General features: G+C 40.7%; 1 protein-coding gene across 8 annotated transcripts in view; it reads left to right on the top strand.

The window, feature by feature from the left end:
• Positions 1 to 946: 946 nt before the first annotated feature.
• Positions 947 to 24814, top strand: part of STAG2 (stromal antigen 2) — a 112371-nt gene continuing 88503 nt past the window's right edge. Inside the window, exons 1-2 of one of the 8 annotated variants that reach the window (XM_037511982.2) lie at positions 1643 to 1956; positions 2811 to 2941. The gene's annotated coding sequence lies outside the window, so the exon portion shown is untranslated. Of the gene's footprint in view, positions 1055 to 1642; positions 1957 to 1976; positions 2033 to 2211; positions 2530 to 2810; positions 2942 to 3117; positions 3191 to 24814 lie in introns of those variants that run through there. The other 7 variants (XM_054695572.1, XM_037511983.1, XM_037511986.2 and 4 more) reach the window with 7 other exon arrangements.

Below are 24814 nucleotides of genomic sequence, written 5' to 3'. Positions count from 1 at the left end.
GATATTTAGATCGTTCTGTTTAACTTTTATTATTCAGTTGATTAAATATACCATAACTTTTAAAAAAAGTTGCAGGGAAAAATAACAATAGAGGATGGGAGAGCAACTTAGTCACAAGAAAGGAAATAATATAATTTAAGGACTGAAAAGAATCGTTACATTGTATTAGGAATGCTTTGGAAATGATACCGGGTGAAATCGGCATGATTTACATGGGGGCGTTCATTATTTCTCATTTGGAAAATTTATCGTTACTAAATTTATCGTTATTCCTTTTCTCCGAATGCGAAATAATTTAATATTAAAGAAATATCTTCACTCAGCATTGAAATGAAGAAAGAGAAACAAAGAGCTCTTAACACTATTGGATGTATCTGGGAACTTCTATAACAGTAATGGAGACGCTGTAATAGGTCACTTCTTCCTGTCCTAGGGAAAGCAGCGCTTCGGCGGGGACGGGCCCGCCCCGAGTTTTTCTCCCCCAGCGTCGAAAGCTCTAGGTCATCGAAGGTCCGGGAAGCTGAATTCGAATACAAACAAACAAAATAATAATAATAAAAAGAAGGGTGATCAAGACGAGCGTTAACTGGGGTGGAAGGATCGAAAGGGGTCCTTCCGCACTTCAAACATCTTGGGGGGGGAAGGCAGGCTAAAGAGGAACCCCAATTCTTAATGAGGCGCGAGGCCGCCCCCGCTCCCGGGAAACGGGGAAGACCGGGTGGTTCGGCCTTGACTCTTGTTGCCCAAATTTCGATTTCCCTCCACTTCGCTCCGTCCCGTTTCCTCCTGCCCGCCCACCCCCCTCCTCACGCCCCCCAGGCCAGAGCGGAGACTAAACTGGTGGAGCGCGCGGCCCGGCCGAGGAGTCCAGTTCCCCAGCCCCTGGCAGCAGAGACCACGTTTTCTGGGAGACGCATAGTGGGTTGTAAAGAAAAAAAATTCCCGTGCCAGTTGTTCCTGGTAGAGAACCAGCTCGCTTTTCTCTCCACAGCCGCAGCAGAAGGGAAACCAAAGCTACCCCCAGCCCCCGAGCTCCGGAATCACTTGGGATCAGGTGCCAGAGTTAACGCGAGTTGAGTTGGTTTGGGGAAGGACTAAGGCTTGCGGGGACGCGAAGGTGGGCGCGCTGGGGCCGAGCGGCCGGGGCGTGTCGGCGGGGACGTGGGCGGGTGATGCCCGACGACGCGGGGCCACCTCCGGGGCGCAGGGGGCGGAGGGGCCGAGGAAGAGTCCCCCAGCGAGCCCCGTTTCCGATTTCCCACGGCCGGGGGCTCCGCGGGACCTTCCCAGCGCCCTCCTCCCGACCCCCCTCTCCCTCCTATAAAGAGAGGAAACGCGGCCCGAGCGGGCCTGCGGCGGAAGCGCTGCCAAAGGAATGAGTAAGTCAGGCGCGGGCACGGCACCTTGTTTACCCCACTCGGCGGCGCGCCCCTGCGGGCGCCGGGCGGGGAGGCGGCGTCGGAGACGCCGGACCCGGGAGGCTGTCGGCCCCGATTGGCTGGTGACTGGGAGGAGGACGCCGGGTGGGAGGGCTGGGAGCGCGGCGTGGCAGTGGCGGCCCGCTGCCGCTAGATGCCGCTCTCCCCCAACGGGAGCCGGGCGCGGGTTCGTGGCCGACAGATGGCGCCTGCGCGTTCCATTAGCCTCCAAGTCGCCGAAGAGCGAACACCCCAAACAATCCCGAAGCGCCACCAAAAAAAAAAAAAAAAAAAAAAAAAAAAAAAAAAAAAAAAAAAAAAAACCCGCCGGATCCGACCGCCACTTTCAAAACCCCCACCGCTCTAGAACCGCGGGAGCTTCCGTCCCTGAGTAGATTTCGAGGGTGTAAAGAAGAGGAAGGGGAAATTATCTTGTACCAGCCCAGGGGTGAAGAAGCCCCCGGCCTGAGAAAGAAGGAAGGAGGAGTGGGGGAGGCGAACAGTCTCGTTGCTGCCTCTGTGTACGCTGAGGGGGGAGGTAAGTTATAAAATGGCGGAGGCGAAGCTTCTAGAAGTTTGGAGGGGCACCCGGAGGGCGCGGGGCCCACCGTGAGGTGTGTGTGGTGGAAATAGGGCGAGCGAGAGGAGTTGGGAGGGAAGGAGACGGGGCACTCTGGCCATTTAATTTCCGTTCAGCCGCCTTTTGCCCCCCAAAAAGGGGCGGCCCTGGAGCCGGTGGCTAAGTCCCGACGGGGAGAATCCGCCTGGTCCCCGCGTCCCCCCAACCCTTTTTTCTGCCTTCTCTTCCCTCCCCCCAAGTCGCCACCTCCACCCGACCCAGGAACTTCCAGCCCCCTTCCTCCCTACCTCCTACTCCTAGAGTGGCTTTCTACCGCCGGACTCTTCTTTTGCACTACCCTCCTGAAGATTTTCGCTGCCTTCCCTCGCCCAACTCTCCCTCGGGGCCTCTACGGAGACCCCCCCCCCATGGGTGGCCCAAAATGGAGAACGCGGAGCAGCGCAAGATGGAGGCGCCGCTTCTCTGTGTAGCCGTCGACTTAGGTGCCTTTTCTCCGGCCGGCTCTTAAGCCCGGGAGAGGCCAAGCTGGAGGTGGGGTGGGGGGCGAGCCGGGGGCGGGTGGCCGGGGAGGCCGGGGCGGGTGGGGGAGCGCGCGCTCGGCTGGCGAGGGGAAGGCGGAGAGCAAAATGGTGGTGCTGGGAACTGGGGGAGGGGAGGCCGAGGCTCGCTTGTGTATATTTGGGCCTCGGACCGAGGGAGGCGAGGGAAAATCTACTCTGATCACACCCCTCCCTCGTGCCCCCTCCCTTCTCCCTTCCCCTCCTGCCTTTCCTCCCTCCCTCCGCTCCCTCCCTCTCTTCCTCCCTTCCTAGAGAGGGAACAACATTCATGTGACGGGCCCCTCGGCTTCTCCCCCGCCCCATCATCTCCAGCGCGTGGTGGGGGAACTGCTTGGGCCAGCGATTGGCATCGATCTCTCCATCCCTGCCGCGGCCCGACTTCGGTCAGTTTGCTTCGGGCGACAATTTTATAAATCGGTTGGGGTCTGGCGGGGTTGGCCCCCGCGTGCGGACCTGGCCTCGCTGGGGGCCCGGCCTGCCGGGCAGGGGGGAGGGGGGAAGGGCGGGAGTGGAACGCTGTTTGTTGGGGGGTTTTGGCGCCACTTTTGTTTTAGTTTTAGTGCTGCTTTTGGTTCCCACCCCCACCCGCACTGTCTTTCTCCAGGCACGAACTGAGCTGATCCTTGCCCCAGGTAGGCAGCCGCTGCTTTTTCCCTCCACACTTTTATTCTTGCTGGGGGTGACTTTCTTTTTTCTTAACTCACGAACCCACTGATCGGTGGACGGCGATTTTAGGACCAGAAGGGTCGGGATGGGCCTTAGGAGAGTGAAGGTGTGCGAAACAGCATCAAGTAGTTCCGCAAAACTTTGAGCCCCGTTCCCATTTTCTTCTGGCCTACATTCGCCAACGTATTGTTGATTTCTGCCTTTTTTTCCCCCATCGCGAGAATGGCTTGTTTTGCCTTTAGTTTTTTTTTTTTTTCTTTCTTGTAACCGCTGTACTTTCGATATTTAGTTTCTGCTCCCCTTGGTCTGTGTCATTTTATTTTTAATCCTGAACTGTGATGGGTTTTATCGTGATTTTTCGTGCTGCAGTGTTCAGCTTTAATTTTTAATATTGCATTAGTTTCATCCGGTTTGTGAGAGTTTCTCTTCCGTGGCCTAGAAATGTTTTCAATGTTGTTGCCTACCATCCCCCCTTTTCCGACCCCTCCTTTCTTTTGGATGTAGTTTTTTTAATTGAGGGTCATGGTGTTTTATTCAATGATTATTTACAGTCGACACGATATATCTATTAGGAACTTTTGATATGTAGGATTAGGTTTAAGTAAACGAAAAGCTGGCGTTGGTTTGCTGTGTTTCCTTAAAATGCGCGGGCCGTTCTCCCCCACACCCCCCCCCCCCGCCCCATCTTGCCCTTACACTGAAGTGTAAATTCCATACCCCCTTTTCTCCCACGGACCGCCGTATTTCACAGCAGCCACACCCTGTATTTGTCTCTGTGGATTGGACTCATTATCAGCTTAATTTAGTGACTCTTAAACCACCATGATGGGACTTGCTTAAGCACGAAGCTTCTTTTCCTGTTTAGTCCTAGTGGTTAGTGTCGAAAGAGGAATAATCGAGGTTTCTTGATGAAACCTGGTGCGGTCCAACCTCTGCCTTTTTTCTGTTGTCTTTTTTTCCTACTCCGGGCTGTTGGCGGTGTCAGCACCGCTGCTGGGGGCGGGGGTGGAGGGGAGAAAGAGTCGGGTTACCGAAGTGCGTCATTCCTGGCTCTAGCAGGGCCTGCTCGGGAGCTGCTGGTGTTTGTTACTGTCCTCGCAGCACTTTCCTGCCAACCTTCTCTCTCTGCGTATTGGTTGGGAGCAAAAGCAGGAGGCGGTCTTCTAATTCTATCTGTAGCCTAGCGCGTTGCGTTTAAGGGTATATGTGAACTTATTAAAAAAAAAAACAGCCCTGGAAAGTGGATACATTCTGTTTAATGACATACAATTCAGGTACTTTAGATTTGCTTTCATATATTTTCTAGTGAACGGTGGGGTTAATTTTGAACATTTTAAACCACTTACGTTAAAATGTCTGGTTTTCTTTCTGCATTGATATCAATCTATAATTAGGGCTCAGAAGGACCAGTTTAAAGGCATAAGTGTTCAGCGGTTTTTCAAGTGGTTGAATTGTAATTTTATGACACATTATGTTAAATAGTCTGGTTTTTTTCGTTTTGAGCTGAGGTGCTACGTGAATGCCAGCTAATTGTAGGTATTTAAGTTCATTTTCAACACATGTTCCAATATATCCTTTTAGATATACTTTTAAGTAAGTCCATTGGATTTTATATGGACTTCATGAAAATTCTTAGAGTTGGCGATTTGATTTTAACCGAAATCTTAAATTTACCACCTGACAAGGCGTTGTGTAGGGTGACTGTAGTTAAGTTGTTAGATTCTTGACTTATTGATACTTTCGTTATCTTCGGATTTTCCTCAGTGCATTTACTAAGCACGGGTGTCTTCCTCTTAATTCTTTTCTGAAGCTAATAATGGGGGAAGGGAGTGGTAGAGATGAAACAAAAGTGTCCTTGAGTTGATTGTAACTGGATGATGAATACATGAGAGCTACATTGTACTATCCTTTTTACTTTTGTGTTTTGGAAATATTCTGTACAGAAAAAAATTTGAAGAAAAACTTCAAATTGTCAGGCAGATTTGGTGTAATAACTAAAGTTTATATTTACCTGTCAGGTATTTGCATGGGAAACTTGACTTCTTGTATAAACTAATTACACAATGCCTGATATACAAACCATCAGAAAATATTTAAACGGAACCAGTATAGAATAAGCAACATAAATCCTGACAAAGTGGTTGAACTTTAAGTGTTTATTAGTCTGAATGCACATTACTTTTAGTTTCTTTTTCAATCCTTTGAAAATAGGAAAATTCCATTTGCAAATTCTATGAATTCTGCTTGGTGTCAATTTCATTAACTTGGAGTTACAGTGAGTCAGTATAAAAAGGATTTACTATTAATAGGAGGGGCTTTGGCAGTTGGAATAAGTGACAGTGGAAGGGATTCGTTCTGGTGCCCTAGGGAACATTCCTGGTAGGAAGATCGAGGTAGGAGTTGAATTCAGTTTCAGTATTTGGTATTTAATGAATGGGTAGAGAAGAGAATTGAAAGAGAAATGTACTTATTAGCCATTCTTTCCCACTGTGAAATAACTATATATTCTAAAGTATCAGAAACTGGCAGTGGAGGTGGGGTGGATTCTTTTTCTCAGACTTGAGATTTTAAAATGAGCTAAGATTCCCCTCCCCCCGTGCTGCAATTAGTTAAAAGTTGATACATAAAATACTTTGATTTTTTTGAATTAATATTCTGGTCATTACCTTTCAGTAAAATAAAAGTGCATTGTAATTAAAACTCTCAGTCTCTTTAATTAGTCTGTTTGAATTGCTTCTAATTTTTGGGGAGGTAAGTGCTTTATTTTCTGCAATTGTGTGTTGTTCACTGTCAGGTTTTCCCCCGTTTTTGAGTATATGTCAGAGTTCTAAAGGGAATCCAAAATAATGGATATTTAATTTCTGTGTTTCATGAAGTGTGTTTCCTAATTATTAAAGCAAAATTTCACTCCAGTTGGGAATAGACATTTCATAACTTAATATTAGTCTGTATATTTCATATTCAACATTTTAGCTTTTGAAGGATGTTAAGAGAAGACAAATTACATATTTTGAATTCTTATTTGCATGCAAATACTCTTAAGTGGAAGATGAGGATTGTGGTTTCAGATTTATTTTATCCTGGTTGGCAAGAGCTAAACTACTAACTGCAAATTAACTTTTGAGTTTAAACAAATATGAGTTTGGCAACTTTAAAGTCTATTTAGTTAGAATTTTTAAAAATCCCACATAGTTAAAATCTACATTCTTTTTTCATTGTTTTCTTGACTTCCTCGCCTGAGAATTTATGAGTTAAAATGGGTATGGTGGGGTGTTGGGGCCAGTGTCAGATTCAGATCTGTCCTTTGGGAACATAGGGTTAGATGTGAAAATATGCCTTGGACAGCTTAGTAACGCTTAATATTCTGCATGTTTAACTGATGCCACCCACAGTCATGTGTGGGAAGGGAGTAAACAGTGAATAGCATATTTTTTGCTTTGAGTTCTCTATAATAGATGGAAGACTTAAGTTTTTGCTGCAAATTAACTTTTGCATTTAGAATTTACATTAAATGGACAGTCATTTGTATTACCTCTAAGAACAGCGTTCATATTTTTTTTAATGTTGTGACTTTTTTGCATTTCACATTAAAAAATAACCCTGCACTTGTATTAGCACTTTGAATTAGCAGATTATTCTAAGACTTAAACTTGACCGCTTGCTATATAGCAGAGCACTATTATATACCCTTTTATAAGTTGGGGAGTGTAGCAAAGTGAAGGAAGAGTCTCAGTTAAGCTCTGGATATCAGTACATCCAGAAATGTGATTATAATCGTTGGAGAGTAACAAATTTTAAAGATACAAGCTATTTTAAAAAGTTCTTTACATTTCTTTTGGTAATTTTCTACATTTGCTGTATGTTTAATATACTTTTAATTTGTGTTCTATACTACCCTGTATAATACTTTTTTATATCTGACTATCATAAGTGGTGGTGATTGCTTGTTCTGTTTGGCAATGATATGTGTGAGTCTGACTTGTTTTCCAGTCTCCCGAGTTGCCTTCTTTGCATTTAATTTAGCCAAATTTTATATTTATTCATTGTAAGTAGTGTTAGCTGGGTGGAGTCTTAGTTTATGTATATGTGCATTTAAACAATCCTCATTTCTTAAGCAGCTGTGTTATTCTGCTATCTGAACTTTAATGTATACTTGATATAGTTCTATCTGATACTATCTGGAGGTATTTGCGTATGTCTAGTCTAGTTAAGAAATTATTGAAGTTTTAAACTCCCTTCTCCCCGCAAAGGAAAGAGACTGAATAATCTCAATGTTTGGTTGGAAAATATTTGGCTAGGTGTGATGAGACAAACTAGGGAGATTTCGATGAACTCTTGATAATCTTACAACTCTAAGGTAACATTCCTTTTGTAAAGCAAATTGTTTAAATTCTTTTGCATGTTGTTAGATAGCAAAAAAAAAAAAAAGTAAGTCCTATTTACCCTTTTGAATGGATAACATCTGTTGTGATGGGATTTGACCTATAACTTGAATTCTGAGATATTCTTAGAAACTCTTAATTTAGTTGCCATTTCAGTTCCTTTTGAATGCCAATAGCTGTACTATGTGTTTTAACATGTATTTAATCTTCTCAGGTACTTGCAAGATAGGTGGTTATTATTTTACAGAGGGGAAATTGAGACTCTCAGAATCAATGACATGACACTAATTGACAGCCTGAATTCACACACAAATTATTTTGTCTTTAAAACCTTTGTCCGTTTTTGTTAAGCTCAGTAGTTTGCCTTAACTGGTTTAGGTCTTGGTTAATCTCTCACCAGAAAAAGCATGTGTCATTTTAATTTTGCAAAATGGAGGGTTTTTTTTTCCTTCCATGTGTAGTGGAAGGTAAGTGTAAGTCTTTTTTTTTTTTTTTAAAGATTTCTTTATTTATTTATACAAGCACTGGGTACAGTCGGAAGCACAGGAAGGTGAGAGAATTCACCAGTCAGAGCGGGGAGCAGAACAGGCAGACAGATGGAGGACACTGCTGAGGGGAGCAGCGGGCATGGCAGGAGAGGTCTGCGGCACCATGTGGGACCTCGCTGGTTGCCGGGGATTGAACTGGTGCTACAGAGGCTGCGGGCAGCTTCGCAGCCCAGCGCTCAACCGGGGAGGCCCAAATACAAGTCTTTACACAGGGTTAGATGAGTTGCTATCTTATAGGAAGATCTTAATTGTGTTTTATGTTAATAGTTGAAATAGGTGAAATAAATCTGAGCCTTTTTGTTTGAATATGGACATTATACAGACATTTGGGATAATATATTGAATTATAGTCTTGATTTTGGGGGGATCATACTATGGAAGCTAGGATGGTTTCATTGATTTTTTTTTTTCCCTTTATGTCATTCATGCTCTATACTGAACGAAGTATGTCTCATAAAAGTTCCCCAGTCATTCAGTTTGTTTGAGTTGTTAGGTTTGAATTTAAAATTAAAGTTAGGGACCTCCCTGGTGGTGCAACGCGTTTAAGGTGCAACCTATGAAACTGTCTGCAGCCTCTGCAGCACGAGTTTGGTCCCCCGGCCAGCCAGGGAGCAAACCACATGGCGCAGCAGACCTCTACTGACTCGCCCGCTGCTCCCCTCAGCAGTGTACTTCGGTCAGTCTGCCTATTCTGTTCCCCACTCTGTCTCTGGTGAATCTTCTAACCCCCCACCCCCACACACACACCTCTGGCCTGTACCCCAGCTCTTGTATGCATAAATAAATAAATCTTAAAAAAATTAAAGTTACTCTTCTAATAATTCACTGCTTTGATTGGTTATGTAGGGGAATTTCTTTGTTTTTAATGGTATTTTAAAAATACTCTCTTTCCTTCCAAGTGTTAATATCTCCTTTATTTGCTTTTACTTTCTGTTCTAGTTTTATCTTTTCACTTCATCAGTTTTCTGGTTCTTATTTTTATTATGTTATCAGTCAATATTGGGGCCCTGGGTTGTTAGTTTATTAGCGATCAGAATATTGATCTTAGTTTTCCTTGGTTTCCCTCTTTTTCCTTTTTGCTTTTCATAAATTGTATAGGTTTTAGCTGAAGGAAATGCTAGATGTTGTCTCTCTGACCTAAGATAAATTAGTGGAAATGAGGTAAAACTGTATTTCTTAGCCATGAGTCAAATTTATATGTTGTTTTTTTTTTTGTTAATCATTCTCTTAAGCTTCATCTGTAGGAAATAATTTTTCCAGGTAATGAACTGCAGTTTTCTACTTAGACTCTTTATATTCAGTATTGTGTCTTTCTCGCCCACATTTCCCCCTTTGTACTCTAAAAATACCAAGACCCTAGTGTTCTACAACAAGATAATGCCCCAAGGCGTCCATTGTAGGTAATGATTATTTTCTTTCTCCTGTGTATCTAGAAAGATAAAGATACTGGTTATATACCAACCATTCTTGAGGAGAATTCAGGAAATTGTCACTAATCATTTTCTGAGTTCCATGGTTAATGTGAGGAGCCCTGGTTGAGTATTAAGGGACTTGATTGGGCATTAGGCAAACTGCTAATTTTCACAATTACTTTCTCATCAGTGAAACTAACATAACCTCTACTAAAACTGATATATGATATATGTATGCTGTTGATAATATTACCATCTCCGAAATAAATTGGTTAGTGTTGATTTTAAGCAGTTAGTAGCTGCTTGAGTTGTTTTAAGGAATCGAATGTGGGATGTTAAATGCTTAATTGTATTTGTGAAAAGGAATCTTGTAGGAGCACAGTTCATTATACAATTTAAAATCTTTTTTGTGAAGTCTTTAACTGTCACTAACAATAACTAACACTAGCTGAACTCTTACTGTATGCTAGACACTGTCACAAATGTCTTTTTGTATATTAACTCACTTAATCCTCATAACCCTATGAGATAGTGTGACCATATGATTTTTTTGTTCAAACCAGAATACTTCTGAAAGGGGCGGGTACTAACCGGATGGCATTCTGGGATAATAGCATAAACTAGGATTGTTGAAAGAGAAATGAGAATGTATGATGACCCTATAATCAAAGCATAAGGTTGGCCAAGTAGCCTGCCCAATTAGTGATAGGAAGGGATTTGAAACCCCTATGGAGATTTTTTTGGGTATGAAAGTGATTTGAATTACTTTATTTTTTTTTAAAGATTTATATATTTATGCATACAAGAACTGTGGTACAGACCAGAGGTATGGAGGGTGAGAGGATTCACCAGAGACAGAGTGGGGAACAGAACAGGCAGAATGACAGAAATACACTGCTGTGGGGAGCAGTGGGTGAGACACGAGAGGTCTGCTGTGCCATGTGGGTTGCTCCCTGGCTGGCCAGGGATGGAACTTGTGCTGCAGTGGCTGCTAATTGCCTCATAGTGCTGCATTTTAACCCCTTGTGCCACCAGGGAGGCCTGATTTGAATTACTTTAAACTGCCAGGTTCTGAGTTTGTTTTTACTCTTTTGAAGAAGTTTTTACTGGTTTGGGGTCTTACAGTAAAAGACGAGATGCAGTGTTTTTTAAAGACTAGTAGAATTGGGGGCCTCCGTGGTGGCGCAAGAGGTTAAGCATAGCACTATGAAGCACTATGAAGCTCTCTGCAGCATGAGATAGATGCCCTGCCTGCCAGGGCACTACCCACATGGTGCAGCAGACCTCTCCTGTCTTGCCTGCTGCTCCCCTCAGCAGTGTATTTCAGTCAGTCTGCCTGTTCTTGTTCCCCAACTCTGTCTCTGGTGAATGCTCTCACCCCCCCCCACCTTTGGCCTGTACCCCAGTACTCCTATGCATAAATAAATAAATATTTTTTAAAAAAAGATCAGTAGAATTTCCAGTTGACTTATTTCAAGTTACAATTAGATCTGAGTGGTTATGACTTAATGTTGAGAAGCAACTTCTCTGAGGTCCAACTAACAAAAAGAAAAAAGTGGGGAAAGCTCCCAGATTTTCTCAGATCTACTTACATAAAAGAGTAAACTTAAATTAACTACTATTTACATCAGTTTTCCTTACATATTATTCAGATTCCCTTAATGAAAACCATCCATTATAAAAAACCTAAAGTGAAATGAATCTGCTATTTACTGTTTACTTCTTTCCCATACATGAGGGAAATTTCTTCTGAGACAACAGCTGTAAGAAATTTGTGTCTCGGGAGAAGTGATATTAGAAAAGAAAGACAAGTGGTATTAGAGACTTAGCTGAAGTTCAGCTGATTCTGTAATGTAATTTGAGATGTAAGTTTTATAGATATTGAAGTCATTTCATAGAATTAATAGTTCTTTTTCATTTTTAAAAGATTTATGTTTATTTATGCCTACAAGAACTGGGGTGTAGGCCAGAGGTGTGGGGCATAAGGAGATTGACCACAGACAGTGGGGAGCAGAACAGGTGGGTGGATCTGCTGAAATACACTGCTGAGGGGAGCAATGGGTGAGACTGGAGAGGTCTACTGGGTTACCTTCCTGTCTGGGGATTGAACTCATGCCGCAGTGGTTGGCAGTAGCTTGATAGTGCTGAGACTTTAACCCCTGCACCACCAGGGAGGCCCTTTTTTTCATTTTTGATAATTTTGTAGTTTTGTATTCTTGGTCTATTTGTTTGTGGTACCTCCCACCTTGCCCCAGAAGATTCCTGAAGGTGAATTCAAGCATTTGGAGAAATGATCTCAGTTTAATTGCTCATCTGTATTGGACACTGAGATTTCCCTCCTCTTTTTTTTTCTTTTAATGGAGTTGATTGAGAGCTGATCTAAAGGTGACTTTGAGGTTTTTTTTTAAAAAATTTATTTATGCATACAAGAACTGGGGTACAGGCCAGAGGTTGGGGGGTGAGAGGATTCAACAGAGACAGAGTGGGGGACAGAACATGTGAATTGACTGAAATACCCTGCTGAGGGGAGCAGCGGGTGAGACAGGAGAGGTCTGCTGCGCCCTGTGGGTTAGCTCCCTTGCTGGGGATCAAACTCCTGCTGCAGTGACTGCCTATACCAGGGAGGCCCCTGAGTTTTGTTTTTATACTATTCTAATATTTCATTGAGGAATGTGTTTTTTCCCCTCCTAGTGAGTTCACTTTTGAAGGTTTTGTTGGTATCTTCGTCTTATAAACAGTAGAAATTATTAAGTAGGTCTATTAAAAATTTTAAGTCCTATAGTTCATTATAGTAATCATGAAACTGGAAGGCAGACTTTCAGGTGAAGAAATTTGTGGGCTGCATAGTGAGTGGTCAACTTTGTGGATTTGATTTATTACATGAAGTTAGTAAAGTTGGTTTTCAAAAACAATATTACTGGTTTTTAATCTGGGACACAAGAATGGGGTGGAACTGTGAGAACCCTTTGAAATTATGCGCGAAGTTATGTTTCTTGAGGTCCTCCAAACAGCTCATTCATTGTTTTAGTAGCTGTTTCTTAAAGTGCCTAAGAAATAGATAATACTAGGGTAAACTAGATTGCCTACCCTCTGCCCTCAGGTAATAGTGTCAGTGCAGCTTTATTATCCCAAGGGCTTAAAAATAACCTTAAAAAAAACATGATATACTGCGATTACCATATGTTAAAAATAGTAGGCTAAAACCTGTTGCCCTGGTGGCGCAAGGGGTTAAGCACAGCACTATGAAGCTATCCGCAGCCTCTGCAGCATGAGTTCGATCCCGGCCGGCCAGGGAGCTACCCACATGGTGCAGCAGACCTCTCCTGACAAGCCTGCTGCTCCCCACTCTGTCTCTGGTGAATCTTCTCACCCCCTGCACCTCTGGCTTGTACCCCAGTTCTTGTATGCATAAATAAATAAACCTTAAAAAAAAAAACCTAAAGCCATTAATGCAGTTTTGATATGGTGTCCTTAGTTTGAAATTAAGTGACAAGTATTTAAAACAACTCTGAAAAACTTTGGGGGAAAAATAACAACTTAGGACTGTTAATAGCTGTGGAATGCTTCCATCTTTGGTGGTTGTTAATAAACTAAAAGAGCCAATGATCATCTCCTATAACCAGTTACTTTTTATCTAAAGATTGAGCCCTGGTCCTCCCTGGTGGCGCAAGGGGTTAAGTCTCAGCACTGTGAAGCTATGGGCAGCCACTGCAGCACAATTTCGATCCCATGCTGGGTAGGTGACCCACATGGCACAGCAGACCTCTCCTGTCTGGCCTGCTGCTCCTCTCCGGTGTATTTCAGTCAGTCTGCCTATTCTGTTCCCCACTCTACCTCTGGTGAATCTTCTTACCCTCCCGCACCTCTGGCCTGTACCCCAACTCTTGTATGCATAAATAAATAAATCTTTAAAAAAAATAAAGATTGAGACTTAACTAATATTGTGATTCTGTTAAAAACAAAAGAGGCAAAAAAGTCACTCTGTTGTATGGGACTCTTGTGTGTCTTTATTTCTCGTTCTGAATCCTTCCTTTAAAATAGGAATTTAAATTTGTACGTGCTTTTGTTTTACTTTTTGACTTTGGATTCTTGGAGTGTTAGCTTTGAAATATCTTTACCAATATGAGACTCATTAAATTCATTTTCTTTTTTTTTTTTTTTAATATTAAATTTTATTTTTATATTCCCCCATACAATTGCAAACACCCCATTCTGACCCCAATCCTTCCCCTCCCGCCCCCCTCATTTTCTTTATATGATAAATATGATATAGGTTTGGCATGTTTGAGTGAAGTATTTCCATTTTAGGGTATATGATATTCTTTTTTCTTGGATTTCTAATTTTTATTTTCAAAAACAAGGAGAATTTTTCAACACCCATCAATGTGCCTAGTTTGCAAACTTTATGGTAACTAGGATAGTGTCACAAAGAACATGTTTAGTGTCCTTTTAGTAAATAAAACAGGCCTTTTTATGGTTTTAAGAAATAATATTAAGCATAGCAACATGAAAACTTTGAGAATTTCCCTTTTACACTAAAGCAGATGAGAAAATGTAGGAAATATTAGCAGAGCCATAATATTTTCCCTGTGGGATATGTCCCTCCCAGTTTCCACCACTCATTCAGGCCAAAGACATTCCAAAGACTTTATTCCTGGCAGGAGAATTGAGGAAGTGGTGCTAGCCATGGCTGGCAGGGAAGCAGAAGCATGAAGGTATGTTTTTGAAAAGCAGATTTGTCAATGACAAATGGATTTTTCCAGCTCTGAATATATGTATGTACTTTTTTGAGTTTTGGTTAAAATAATCAATGCATAAAGTACTGCAATTCATTGACAAGTATGCAGTATTTACATTCATATTTGGGTGTCCTAAATATACTTGAAAGATTTCAGAGGGATTATTTGGACAATATGGGAATATACTAGAAAAGATCATTTAGTAGGAAATTAGTTAATAAGTCTTTGAAGTTAGACTGAAACAGTTATCTGGTTGCTGCAGAAAAACAGCAAATCTAATGTGAGAGGTAGTTATTTGTGTGTATGGGTATGTGTATCTATTAATACATAGTGTTTAAATATACAACATTGGTGAATATCTAAATCTCTTACAACCTGATAACTTTAGGAGTAGGAATTATATCTTTAATTTTGAATCTTTGTCTCATTTTGTAGTGTATCTTACTACAGAATTTCATATGGTGTTTGAATTAAGTCTTAAGTTTTCCAGAAATGTAATCCTGCATTGTGATTGCATTATTAGTATTCATATTAAAGAGCTGTAAGTTGGAAGAAATAGTTAGTTTACCTTTGATGGCTTTGCATTAATGATAAAAGTTTTGTTATCTAGGTAGTAGTTATAGCATCTACATGGAAAATTATACTTGGGTCCCTAATATTTTATTTTGTATTCCTGTGAGGAAGTTGGTATTTTCCTTTTCTGATGTTAGAATTGTTGACTTTCCCAAGTTCACTCAGGTAGTCAGTGGTAGAACCTACTTTTGAATCCAATTCTACCTAATTGCCGAACACTTCTTTACATGGTGATACACTGCCTCCCAGTGGGATGATTTATAGATTTCATAGTGATAACTTTTTTTCTTTTTTGGAAAGAGAATAAAAGGAGTTAAGAACCCTAAATTGATGAGACTGAGGGGGAAGTTAAACTTTTCAAAGGAGTCAGAAAACATTTGGTGATTGAGTAGGAGAAATGCTTATTTTCTATCAAGAGCTTATAGAGGGTAAGTTATTCTTAGCCTGAAGTTACATGTGATATGTTTCATATTTGATAATAAGTGTCAAGTAACCCCTAGAAGAGGGTTGAATGGGGTGGGGGGAGAATAAAGTTTGTTACACTGTACTTGTTTTAATTCTAGTGAAGAGACACCTGGATAAATTTTAAGGAATTAAGTTTTAAATTAAATTAAAGCTTGCTATAAAACAAACTTGGAAACAAAATGTTATTCAGAAGACTTTTTGGCTTATGTCTCATTACTAGTGTTCCCAGAAAGGAAAATACTAATAGTGACAGTCTGTTCAGGTTAATTGATCTAAATCTATGCAATGTTATGATACCCCCTGTATTTGTTACTCTGTTTTTCATTTTCCTTTTTGTTTTCCACTTCCTGTATATTTAAAGTTCTCTATAGAAAGTAGAAGCATTTTGATGGTGATTTCCTTTTTTTTACTTTTATGCTATTACTAACTTGATAACTATATGGTAGACACTGAAATAGAAATGATTTAAAAAATTAACCCATTCAGTCCTTCCATAACCCTGTAAAGTAGTTACTATTATTATTTTCTGATTATAGGTGAGGAAACAGGTACAAAGAGAAAACTTAAAACTGCCCAAGGACACATACATAATAGTGTATGAATCCAGGTAACCTGTAGAGACTGTTCTTAGCGCTGCAGCACTACTGATAAGTCCACATAAATGTGAACAGTTTTCTCATCCTGGCAGTGTATTTAAAATAACTCCTTTAATTGGGGGCTGTGTTTTCTTCGTCCTTATAGGAAATTTAGGGATCAGGAGAGCAAATCTCTGTTCCTGAGGTTTTCCAGTCATAAAATCTGTCTTACATATTTTTGTGGAAATTAGATAAGTCTTTTTTTCTGAGTGACTTTTGTATGCCAGACAACATTTGGAGGCTTTTGCAGGCATGATAGGTCCTCAGGTAACTGTAGTAATCATCCTAATTTATTGAGTACATTCTGTTAATTACCTTTACTTAAATGGTGTAGGCGATACTGTACCCATTTTACAGATGAGAAAACTGAGGAGCAGGGAGGTTAAGTGATTTGTCCAAGTAGGTTCCAAATTCAGTCTTGGTACCTGCTGGTCCCTGGCTTACTTCCTCGTTTCTTCAGGATGTTTTGCTCAAATAATTAGCCTTTCAGTGAAGCATTTCTTGACCATGTCATGTAAAATATTATCCTTTGTCTCCAGCACTCCCTTTTCTCTTTATTTTGTTTTATAGCTCTTAAAGCCATCAAGCATAATTTTACATAGGTTGTCTCTTTCCTCACACTTATAGGTTCTGTATGATCTCAGTGAGGGGTAAGGATATTTGTCTGTCTTGTTCATTGCCTTAATCCTAACACCTAGACTCGTGCCTGCATAATACGTGCTTAATATTTGAGAAATAAATATGTTATGTGTATACTGAGACTCACTAAACTTATATGCAAGCTGATCTAGAATTAAATTGAATTAATCTCAGTACACCAAGATGGACATTTCTTGGAACAGACAAGTGCTGTGACATGCGCTTGAGCCTATTTTGAGGTGGAGTGAGGATGCAGTTGAGTCTCATTGTGCTTTTTAGACTCCTAGTTTCCTGAATTACTTAAAATTCCCAGAGTATGTGCCCTCAGCTCAGCTTCTAGGTTCTGTGAAACCATCTGTCTCTTAGTAGAGGTGTGCCTTCAGCTTCTGTCTTAACTAACATTCAGCCCTTCATTTTGCCTAGAGGTTCTTTCATTGACTGTAGTACGTATGTGATGTGCACAGTGGGGAGATAGATGTGAAACAGAGAGCTGGCTACTACTAACAGGAGGATTCCTAGCTTTCCTTTTTATAGTTTAGTAGTAGATAACATACACAAACCATGTACATTCCTGCATACATACATATGTTTGTATGTTAAAAAATTGCCATGAATTGGGCCTCCCTGGTGGCGCAGCGGTTGAGCGCTGGGTTGCGAAGCTGCCCGCAGCCTCTGCAGTGCCGGTTTGATTCCCGGCTGCTCCCGGCCACCGGAGGAGGGTCCCACATGGCGCGCAGACCTCTCATGCCGCCCGCTGCTCCCCTCAGCAGTGTACTTCGGTCCTTCTGCCTGCTCTGCTCCCTGCTCTGGCTCTGGTGAATTCTCTCACCCTCCGGCACTTCTGACTACCCAGTGCTTGTATAAATAAATAAAAAAATAAAAATAAATCTTTAAAAAAATAAATAAAAACCATTAAAAAAATTGCCATGAATTGAAACGCTGAATAAAATGTCTTAGTTAATTACTTTGATAGTACATAATTCATTTTGTTTCTACTCAAAAAATTTCTATCAGTAATGTGTTCAGTATTAGGCAACTGGAGTTTAGCAGATTGAAACCAGGAGATATGGTAGAATGTCCCACATATAAAATACATTGGCTTTTACATGGGAGAAGTTATAAATAAAAAAAGAGCAGAGGGGGAAAACCTAATTGTCAAATTAGGCAGGAGGAAGAAGTAGGACCATTCATAGAGTGGTCAGGAAGATAGGAGAAAGTCTAGGAAAATATAGGACAAAATCCATAAGCATCTCAAATTGAAAAGAATCCAGATGGTATGTTCTCCCATCTGGGAGATGCTTTTAAATTGTATACAATATAAAAACTGTTGTTCCAATTATGTCAAGTTAAAATTATCTTTAAAGCTGATAGAATCAGTGATTATCCTTATGTAGATTGTTTGCTTTGTGGCATCTCTTGGGAGTTGGGTTCTTCCACATTGGGTTCCAGGTAAACAAGAACAAGACTAAGCTGGGAAGTCGCCTGGGCAAGAAAACAAGGCACATCTTAATCACATCCTAAAAAGTGAAGTAAGGTTTTATTGGAATTACTTTGTGTGAAACATATTATTAGTGTAGATAATCAAAGAGTTGATACTTGAGTATGTTATGTCGCTAGTATTAGAATAACATACTACAATTTGATTCCCTCTTCAGAATAGCTGTGATACAAGTGATTGGAATTGCTGGAATATATGTATTTTGAAAAGGAAAACTGTTTTGTCTTTTTTCCTCCTTTGTACTTCATGTGAAATATGTTTAGGCCCCTTCAGTTTTCCTCGGGATTTGTGGAAAAGCTACCTTTGATAGAAATAATGCCACACGGGCTTCCCTGGTGGCGCAGCAGGTTGAGCGCCACGCTGCAGAGGCTGTCCGCAGCCTCTGCAGCGTGGGTTCGATCCTGGCTGGCCAGGGAGAATCCCATATGGTACAGCAGACCTCTCCCGTTGCGTCTGCTGCTCCCCTCAGCAGTGTACTTCGTCAGTCTGCCTGTTCTGCTTCCCGCTCTGTCTCTGGTGAATCCTCTCACCCTCCCGCACCTCTGGCCTATACCCCAGCTCTTGTATAAAAATAAATCTTTAGGAAAAAAAGAGAAATAATGCCAGACGAGTATCTTATAAAATCTTACTTTTCTGCTTGGGATAATATTTCAAAGAGAAATTGTTATCAATCCGAAAAAAACCACTCATAATTCCACTACTTCATTCCAAAAACTTTACTTCATTTTGGTAAAATATACATAAAATTTTACCACATTAGCTATTTTAATGATATGGTTCAGTGGTGTCAAGTACATTCACATTGTTGTGCAACAGTTACCACCATCCGCCTCCAGAATGTTTTTATCCTATAATGAAATCCTGTATCCATTAAACAAATCCCTATTTCCCCTCTGCTTTCAAACAGTCCCTGGTGACCAGTGTTCTGCTTTGCGTTTCTGTGCATTTGACTATTCTAGCTACCTCATATAAGAGGAAACAGAATGTTTGTCCTTTCATGACTGGCTTGTTTTACTTATTACACTTAAAGTGTAATGTTTTCAAGGTGTATCTTTGGGTAAATAGTAAAGAGTGCCATTGCTGGATCATATAGTAAGAGGTGTTTAGCTTTTAAAGAAATCACCGTGCTCTCCTCCAAAGCGACAATACCATTTTGTATTCTCATCAGCAATTAATGATAATTTCTGCTGATCACAGCCTTACCTTTATTTGATGTTTTTAGTGTTTTGGTTTTTGGCCATTCTAATAGGTTTGTGATGATACATAATTTATATTTCCCTGATGACATTTGATGTGGAGCATCTTTTCATATGCTTATTTACCATCTCTTTTTCTCTTTTTAAATTATTTTTATTTATGCATTCAAGAACTGGGGTGTAGGTCAGAGGTGCGGGTGTGGGGGTGTGTGTGTGAGAGAGAGAGACAGAGAGAGGGAGAGGGAGAGGATTCACCAAAGTGGGGAGCAGAACAGGCAGATCTACCGAAATACGGTGTTGAAGGGAGCAGCAGGCGAGACAGGAGCGAGGTCTCCTGTGCCATGTGGGTTAGCTCCCTGGCCAGGGATAGAACTCATGTCGTAGTGGCTGGGGATAGCTTGATAGTGCTGAGACTTTAACCCCTGCGCCACCTGGGTGGCCCCTTTCTTCTCTCTCTCTCTCTCTCTCTCTCTCTCTCTCTCTCTCTCTCTCTCTCTCTCTCTCTCTTTTTGGTATGGTGCCTGTTAAGATCTTTGGCTGTTCATCAATTTGTTTTCATATTGTTGTGTTTTAAGATTTCTTACATGTTTTTGATAAGTCTTTTATTAGATGTATCTTTTGCACAAATTTTAATTTCTCTACTTTTCAGCAAGATATTTTGAATATGACTGAAAACACTTAAGTTTTAACCTAAGGGTCTTTTTTAAAATTTTTTAAAGATTTATTCATGCATACAAGAACCGGGGGCACAGGCCAGATGTGCGGGAGGGTGAGAAGATTCACCAGAGACAGAGTGGGGAACAGAACAGGCAGACTGATGAAATACAACTGCTGAGGGGAGCAGCGGGTGAGACAGGAGAGTTCTGCTGTGCCATGGGGGTATCTTGCCGGCCAGCTGGGATTGAACTTGTGCTGCAGAGGCTGCAGACAGCTTCACAGCACTGCGCTCAACTGCCTGCGCCACCAAGGAGGTCTGAGGGTGTTTTATAAGTGCATAGTCTTTTTCTGTTTAATTAAAGGTGTAGTGATAGTAGATAGTTATTTTAAATTGGATTCATATATTATTTTGTAATGTCTATTCACCTTATTTTGTAGTATTCTTTCAATTTCCAAATTTAGTGCTTAGGAAATCTGTAATCCATCCTCTTGTCTAGCCCAGTAGTGCTAAATTGCATTCAGTGGACAGTTTGTGGATGACTTGTGCTCAAGTGTTTTGTAAATAAAAAGGTGAGAGAACCAGTGGGGAAAGCCCAGATTTTGTTTTCCTCACTACTGTGTAATCTTAGCAAAGAAACCTACAATGAAATTAAATTTTTATTAGTTCAGCCTATTTCTTGATAGTAATGATTATTTTTAGTCAAGAGTGGGATAAAGTCGACTGTTTGATACAGGTCTTTAAAAAATGTTATGATTGCATTTATGGTTATGCCAGGTCCTTAATAGACTTCTTTCAACCATATACTTCCTTCTTGAAAATTGGCCAGTGTCAAGGTGTTATGAAACCTATAGAAAACGATACTGTTCTTTAAGGTTATCTGAAAATGCTTTGGGCTGGCTAACTTTTGAGTAATTGAAGACCCATGAGCAACTTTATAGTAAAGAAACATTCAGGTGTGGGCAGAGAAGTTAGGAGCAAATTGGAATTTCAAGAATCCTTTATATAGACTATGACTTTAGTTGGAAACATAAATATTTACAACAAAAGATGATCATGATTGTTAATGTTTCTGTTCTCCCATGGTGTTCAAATTCTGGGACGGGGGAGAGAACACAAGGAAACAAGAAAATAACAAGTTCAGTGGTAAAGGCTACATGAAAATAAAACAAGGTGATTTTTTTGAGAGGAGAGTAAGACTCCATTCACTACATTGAAACAATGTAACATTAACATGCCTTTTGCATAGTTGGTACTCAAGAAATATTTGTAGAATGAGTGAATAATGATTTATCTGGGTACTGATTAAAATATTTATAGAGATATATTCAGTCATAATTGTGAATGTTAGTAAATTTCTGAACTTTTAGAAATCATTCAGGCTTTGATTTAGTTTTTTTTTTAAGATTTATTTTGTTTATGCATACAAGACCTGGAGTGTAGGCCAGAGGTGAGGGTGTGTGTGTGTGTGAGATGATTCACCAGAGACAGAGTGGGGAGCAGAACAGGCGGATCTACTGAAATATACTGCTGAGGGGAGCAGTGGGTGAGACAGGAAAGGTCTGCTGTGCCATGAGGGTTAGCTCCGTGGCTGGAGCGTGCTGCAGTGGCTGACAATAGCTTGATAGCACTGAGACTTTAACCCCAGCGCCACCAGGGAGCCCCTGAATCAGTTTTTAAAACCGTTTGAGAAGCAAGAAGTTTTGAGACCTCAGGGGCCTGTCATTATTAGTAAAGAAAAAAAGAAATTAGAGGTAAGGCTGAAAAAATGCCAATCCAAAGTTCATTAAATAAAAACATGCTGTATGTAACTATGTTTGAACTCACTATCTGAGCTGTGATTATTAGCATATTTTCTTCTGATCAGTTTTATCTTCACAAGTTAAGACAAGTTTTTATTTTCAGCACCTGATTTGGTGTATTTCAAAACTGACACAAGTTTCTTTTGCAAATTGTAGAAGATCTAAAGCAGGTAAGAAAAGAGTAGTTAAAACTGTATTGTGTTCTTCCCACCATTTGTAGGAGGGCTGGAGGAGAGAAATACCTTTGCTTGCACTGAATTCTCCTATGTTGAAGGTATTAACCTAGTATCAAATTCTGTGTGTTAACCAAATGTATTAGTAGTGATGATTCCACTATAGCCTTAATACTTTGTAGAATTTACATAGAACTTTTACTCTGTCCTCATACTAATCTTTAGGGAGGGGGGCCTGGTGGTATTCCTGCTATTTTGCAAATGAGGAGCCAAACAATGTGACCCAAGGTCACACAACTAGAAGTGGTAAATTAAGCACTAGAACACACATCTGTCTGTGTTCCTGGTTCTGGTTCTCTGTTGTTTAGAACCGTAGAATTTTAGAGCAGGAAGATGCCTTGAGGACTCTAAACTCATACGTGACATTGCAAAACTAATGTGTGGGGAGAGGAACAAAGGTCATATGCTTCCTATGTAGTGTGCATTGAAGAACAATGCCCGTTAAACATTATGGGGGTTTGCCCTAGGTGTATATTGTTTCCTCTACTTCCAGGAGACTAGAATAGCCTCAGCATCTAACATTTTATTCTTTCAGTTAACTCTTAACACATTATTATTCAACCCCATTGCCTTTTACCATAGAGTTTTAGTGTTCATGAAAATTATAGCCCAAATAAGCAGACCTAAATATAACTATTTTTGTACCTTAATGGATTTATATGAGAATATTCAACTTCTTGGTGACATAAAAGAAGTATGTTTTAAGTCTCAAGTATATGTCCCATTGCTGTGTTAGGAGGGAAACCCATCCTTTGTCATCTTCTGTGCTCATTGCTTTTTGTGTAGCTTGTCAATCAGCAAAGCAAATACTTTACTGCTCTCTGCCTTCTGAATCACTTCATATATTTTATGGTTGATATGTTTTATGGTATGTGTTCTTTTCTGTTTCATTGCGTCCATAAAAAAGACTGGTTGAGGTGTTTGAGTCCTCTTTTTCTATTCTGTGAGTACTGCAAGATACAGTGCACCATTGATTCTTGCATTTCTCATTTATGTTATGATTTTGAAAAAAAGCTTGTTAAAATATGCCTGGATAAATGGTGTCATGGTCTTGGTGGTTTGAAAACTTACAGAATGATTTTTCAGTTGTGTTCCAGTTAAGGATATTGTTAAATTGATTCTTTCTCTGTATCTGCCTGTCTCTTCCATTCCTTTTAAATTAATCTTCATGGAGTATGCAAGTGAAACCATTGAGAGTTCCCTATACTGTAATTCTTTGTATTGTCTGCCTTTCTTGGGTTAAGTATTTTACTGAAGTAGTATCCAGAGGACTTTCGGGTTCTGTAGCATGGTCCTCATGTTTTTAAAGGGATTTTTAAATGGTTATAGCAAACTGCTTCAAAAGAAGGTGCTTTATTACTGCTTGTATAAAAATAATCCCTTCTTATGGTAAAGATTCAGTACAATAGGGGCATAAAGTGAAAAACTCTAGTCACTCTATTCCCAGTATTAATGTTAAGGGGAAAAGGATGTCCCAAAGCAAATTCCATATAGGCTTTGTGGACTCCACCCCCACCCCAGGTCAAAGCCAAAGACACTGGGAACTCCAAATCCCATCACCACCCAAGGGAAGGTGGCTGGGACCTGAGGGTGGGGTTAAGCAGCCAGGTGGATACAAAAGGCAGACACGTGGGCTTTGGGGATCCCCCATTTTGGCTCTCCACCAGCTCGCAGCATCTGGCCAGCTCTGAGAGTGACTTTGGGTTTCCAGGTCATCGGATCGGGTAGGACGCATTAAAGACTTTATTTCCCTATTTTCTCCCTGAGTTGTACATTTTCCTTATTTCCTTTTCTCTTGTAAATAAACCTTTTATTAACCCTTTTGTGTGTGTCTGTAGTGGAGTATTCATAAGTCCCTTTAAAGCGCGCGGGTGAGGACCCACAGCCAGGAACCCGTTTAATATCGGGGTTGCTCTATAACATTAAGAGGAAACCACTGCTGATAGTTTCTTGGTATTCTAGGTATTTTCTGGGTAGAAACAAGTTGGATCATATTTGCACGTATTGCTCTTTAACTTTTTCCCCCTTGAAATGATTTTAGATTTATAATATCAGCACATTTTTTTTAGCAGCAAGTAGTTTGTATTTATGAATCTAATCACCCTAGTAGCTTTTAAAATTGCACAATTTTTCTGGGCATGCATGTCATTTGTTATTTTTTCTCCCAGAAAAAGTGGTATTGTGTATTTCTCTTTTCTAAGTTAGCCTACATATTTTTTGTTGTGAGTGAAGTTCGTGGAGATAGGATTTAGGTCATAACTTTATTTCAAAAGAATGAACTTTGCTATACATGTATTATATTGGTGTCTTCTCAGTGAACTGCATATAAAAGAGGCAGTTTTTGTCCACACAGTGTGTATTTTTTTAAAAAAAAAATTATTTATTTTTGTATAGAAGAACTGGGGTGTAGGCCAGAGGAGCACAGCGTGAGAATTCACCAGAGACGTTGGGGAGCAGAACAGCTGGATTTACTGAAATGCGTTGCTGAGAGTAGCAGGCACAGGGGAGTTCTGCTGTGCCATATGTGGGTTAGCTTCCTGGTTGGTATCAAACAGGTTGTAGTGATAATAGCGCTGAGACTTAACCTCTAGGCCACCAGGGAGGCCTCCACAGTCTGTATTCTTAATAGAGAAAGTAGCTAAGGAAGCAAAACATTCAACCACCAAGGTCATTGTAATGATGAACACTTATGTAAAGTATAGGAACAGAAAGGTAGTACTTATCTGGGAGACTACAGGGAGTGTTCCTTAAAGAGAGGGGACAGTGTTTGAGGTTCCCTAGTTTATCAGGGCATTCCAAACCAACCAACCTCT

This window comes from Talpa occidentalis, unplaced genomic scaffold, assembly GCF_014898055.3.
Source record: "Talpa occidentalis isolate TD23 unplaced genomic scaffold, MPIMG_talOcc4v2.1 talOcc4.15, whole genome shotgun sequence".
Classification (NCBI taxonomy): domain Eukaryota; kingdom Metazoa; phylum Chordata; class Mammalia; order Eulipotyphla; family Talpidae; genus Talpa; species Talpa occidentalis.
Note: the sequence above shows the minus strand (reverse complement) of the source record. Positions and strands in the feature narration are given on the sequence as shown.